Source organism: Manacus vitellinus, unplaced genomic scaffold (assembly GCF_001715985.3).
Source record: "Manacus vitellinus isolate BGI_N305 unplaced genomic scaffold, ASM171598v3 scaffold_58_pilon, whole genome shotgun sequence".
NCBI lineage: Eukaryota > Metazoa > Chordata > Aves > Passeriformes > Pipridae > Manacus > Manacus vitellinus.
In genome coordinates, this window is record NW_021940671.1 from 2,613,260 (window position 1) to 2,618,170 (window position 4,911).

The window sequence follows — 4,911 nt, forward strand, 5'->3', positions numbered from 1 at the left end:
ACCGCGCTCCGCACCCACCCGCGGAGCGAAATAAAACGTTCTGCCGCTTATGATTTCCAATCGCAGCGTCTGCCTAATGGCGTGCAAACTTCCGCCAGTTCCGAGTGACCTCCCCGACGAAGCCCCCCGGAGACTCGTATTATGAAGGGAGGCTGCACTAATCTAAGATCAAAAGCGGGAAGGTGCGAACAGTCTTTGTCTCCCTTCGGCCGCCTCATTCCCCCTTCTGTGTGTGATAAATCTACCCTGGCGCCGACTGCGCGCTGGATGATTAATTTGCAAGCAAACAAAAGGGACCTGATGGCCAGCCATCTTAGTTAAATATTGGCCAGTGCTTCCAGCTACTTGTTAGCCGCCTCTTTGCCAGAAATAAATAAATAAGCGAGGCGGAGAAATAAATAAATAAATGAGGAAGCCCGCAGAAATGAATGGCAAAGCGAAGGGGTGGAAGTGGGGTAAAGGAAAAAAATAAAAAGTAAAAAAAAAAAATAAAAAAAATATAAGAAAAAGAGATAAGGGTGGCCGATGGCGAAGTGCCGGGAGCGGGGTGGAGGTGGGAATGGGGCTGGTGGCGGGGGGAGGCAGGGTGATAGCACGCTGAGATAGCCGGCTGCCCCCGCGCCTCCCGGCCCGTCTGCAGCCTGGGCTTGCACCAAGGCCGACACTATCTGGGCTCTTCAAAGAGGCATGAAAGGTCTCCGCTGTCTCCCCGGAGAGCGGCCAGGCCGGGGCTCTCTAATCTCGGAGCACAAGAGCTAAAGGCCAGGGCGGGGGGGAGCGGCTCCCACCTTCCCCAAGTCTTCCCCGCTCCACCATCGCCAGCACCTCACTGGGTTTTCCCTGGTTCAGTCCAGACCCTTTGGTGGCTGAGCGGCTGGGAGAGCCCTGCTTCCTCGGATTTCACCCTCCTAAGCAACTTTTAGCGTTCGCACGAGAGCTCGGGGCTGCAGCGAGCCTGCCCCGTGCGTATGTGTCGGAGGTGTGGGAGGAGAGAGGCTCTGGCTCTCTCCCGGTGGCCTGAAGAGCCAGCTGGAGGAAGGAGGCAAGAGGAACATAAAGGCAGCCCAGCTTTCGGGCCCACACGTCTTCTCCCAGGCCTGCGGGAGCGGCTCCGAGGCGTGTGTGCGTGCGTGGAGGGCTCGTGTGTGAGCGGCACGGCCTCGGCGCGCCTACGTGGAGATGCTGTGTGGGTGTGTGCCACCGGGAGGGAGCCGTGCCCCGGGGCACACGGCAAATCCTCGCTCCGACAGCAAAACCCGAGGTGTCCCCAACACCCCCTGCGTGTGCTGGGTGCTCGTGGGTGCTCTGCAGGAAAGAACAAGCCCTGGTGGTGCGCGGCGAGCGGGGGCCGACAACGTGCACAACCTAAGCGGGGTTTTGCATCCTATCTATGCGTTTCCTTATCGCGCTGCCGCTTCCAAGCATCCCCAGGGGGCCCAGACCCATCCTGCGTGCCGGCAGCTCCGCACCCTGCACGATTCATCGCCCTCCTCCCTCCTTTTCCCCCGGCGACGGAGCCTCCACTCCTGTCTCCAGCCCTTCGGAAGGCAACACCCCACCGTGGCCGCGCTGTGTTTATCCGAAATAAAAGGCAGCGGGGCTGGTTTACTTTGGCAGGTTTGCAGTAAATACCGGCTGGGGCGCGGGGGGTGTCTGGTGAGCGGCAATGACACGCTTCTTCCCAGGGAAACTCTTCCCAGCCCTGTGCAGGCCCTTCCCCAGCCCCACGGAAGGTGTCAGCAAACGGGGGCCATGTTGACACAGCTCCAGCCCAGAGTGGCACTGCAGGCCACAAGTGGAACGAAGCAGGTCCCTTAGGGAGCGAGTCTATGTACTCGTATTATATAAACTGCTAGGGGGAGGGAGGGGAATCGTTACAGCACCTCTTTGCCTTTCCCTTTGGCAGAGCCCTTCCTCCAACTGCCAGTTGGATTTCATGGAAAGTCTGGCCCGAAAACTTTGAAAAATAACCTGCCAGCGTCCAAAAAAAGCGTTGTGAGGCATTATAAATAGCAATAAGAGGAAAAAAACATGTCTGCCTCCGGGCAGGCTTGACCCCATCGTGTCCCACCACAATCGAAGGGGCTGTTCCCATCTCTCTGAACAGAAGTAGAGGGGGGAGACAGGGGGATCAGGTCCCCTTCCAACATAGCCAACAGGGCTTTGCAGGGCTGGGGGCAGCCCAGAGACAGTGTTACATGTGCCTTTTTGGAACACTGGGGAAGAAAGAGGAAAGCAGCAGTTAGAGAGGCTTCTCCTCCTCCACGGCTCCCTGGGATGCAATCCTCTGGGAAGGGCTGCTCGTGGCCCAGCCTGGTGGGAGCAGTGCAGCACTGACTGTGGCAGCAGTCAGCATGGGGTCACCACCACGCCGACAGTGAGCGACCCTTCCCTGCCTCTGCCGGGAACAGCCCACAACTCCTGGCTCCTCCTGAGCCCCCAGGGCCTGGTCCCAGATCCTGCCAGGTGTTGGCTCTGGTGGGAGCCCAACCATCAGGGCTCCGGGATTATGATGACAAACATCAATGGTGCTCAGATCGCTCAGGTTCCTCCCCTCCCCACAAAGACCTGTGTTCACCTTGTCCCTGTCCCCCCCAGCTGCTCTGACACTCTCCAGTTGCCTCCACTTTGCCATGGACTAGAAAAGAACATAAAGGAGCACCCAGAGCTGCCTGCTGCAGCTCTCCCCTCTGCCACCAGCCAGGCCCGGCCTCACCGACCAGGGCATGTCAGGGCACAGCAAGATTTGGGGCCGGACCTCTTCTCTCCCCAGCTCACATCCCTTTTACCTTTTCAGAGCCATTTTTGCAACACTGAGTTTCCCCTCGCCACAAACCAACACCCACTGCACACACGGCCCCCACAGCCCTTTCCACCCCCCTGGGCTCGTTCTTCTCACCAGTGTGTTGCTGGCAGAGGCGAAATGAAAGCCCTGCTCCCTCCCTCGCCCTCTCTGCACCCATCCTCCTGCTTCCACCACCGTTGGCCAAGCAGAAATTGTAAATAGAGTTCACTATTTGGATAAGGGTTGTTTTTTTTTTTTTTTTAAGTACCCGGGGCATACATACAGTTTGCCTCTCAGGAAGTCGCACTAATTGTCGTTTCCTATAGTCAAACAGATCTATCTTTTCAATGCTGTCTTTGTGTGTCTGCGTGCGAGGGAGAAAGAGGGAAGGAGTGGATACGTTTATTCAATTATTTAAACACACACACAACACAACAAGAGGGCCGAGAAGGGCCGGTTCCTCCCGCAGCAGCCCTCCAGCTCTCCAGATGCAGCATTGCCCCCCCACCCCCGCCTCCCCGCACACCCAGTAGAACAAGGCACTCGAGAGCACCCGGCAAAGAAACCGATTTTATCTTCTTTGACCATCAGCCGTGTTCTTTAACAACCCAGAACCGGAGCCTTTCCCATCTCCACACGCCCCCCGGGCGTCTGCTCTGCACCCCCGGCCCCGAGGGGCGGGCGCAGCATCCCCGGGGCTCGGAGCAGGGCCGGATCCCGAGGGGTGCTGAGCCCCACCGGGCACACGGCAGACGCCGGGGTTGAAGCACAGCAAAGAGGAGATCCGAGAGCCTCCGGCACCGCCACTCGCACACACTTTACTCCCGTTTTCTTCAAGATGCCACCAAGTCACCCGGTCATCGATTGATACCTCGGCCCGGGCGAGGGCGGGGGGAGGAACAGCTGTTGCAAAAGGACATGGTAAATCTAATAGGGGCTGCTGTCAATAGAGAAATGACAGGGAAGAAGAATCGGCTTCTTAAAGTCTGCTGAACTAACACTCATCATGCAGCCGCGGACACGTATTCTCCATCGCAGCCTGGTATCCATTACTATTTTCCTTACTAGGTTTCAATTAAAGAGCTATAACCCCCACACGCACACCCCAAGGCAGGGGATACATGAAAGAGAAGAGGAGGCAGCGGACAAACTCCTGCCAGCCCCGAGTCCCTGACGTGCCCAAGCGAATCCCCCCAGCCCCGAGCGCCCGGGCCGGGGCAGAGCCACGTCCCTGCGGGCGGCGGGACCCCGCGCCCGGCACCGCTCCCTCCCTCTCTCCATGGCCTGCAGGGCTTAAAAAACTGCTAAAGGTGGATGTTCTCGAGGCATCTGGTCAGCAGAGATGCTCGGGGCACAGCGGTGGGGCACCCACAGCATGACCGTGTCCCCGATACCTTCATTTCACTCCTTCCTCCTCGCGGGAAACAGATCCTAAATTATCCCCGGTGCAAAGAAAGAAATTTAACAAACCTCACCGATTTTGGGGGGAAAAAGGGAAGAGTTTTAATTTTTTTCAGTGTCCCAGTTAGGAGGTTCATGAGGGGAAAGGAGCTGGGAACCTTTTTCCTCCCCCGTCTCTTGCAGCTTCTCTGTATGTTTGACCCTTGGCATCTGCCTGCGAAGGGCGAGGGAAGGGTTTCACCCTCCCTGCCTTCAAACGGAGGCTGCAAAAGGCAGCCGAAATGTGCCAGCTCAGCTTTGGGAAACTTTTGGGTAGCGGCAAAGTTTCACTAAAGGGCTTGACCGCTCCGGTCAGCCTAAAACTACCACCCGACATCGCATGGCAAGGGGCTCCCTCTGAGCGGCAGCCCAGACAGTGGGAGCGGAGGGAGAAAGTCCTCTCTTCCTTCCCCACCGCTTCCCAACTCTCCCTACTGCCAGGTGACACCATCCCGCGGGGGCTCAGCCGGCCGGGGACCGGTAGCCCAGCCCCTCACCCCTGCCCTGGGGTCTCCAGGCAGCCCACCCTCTCCACCCCCTGCCCTGTGAGGGCACTGCCCGCTGCGCTTCGCCAAAAAAAGCTCCTTCTACACGCTCACACATCCACACACGATCCAGCGAAAACCCTCTGGAGATCATTTCCGTGGGGAGCACGACGAGATGGAAATAAATAACAATAATTAAAA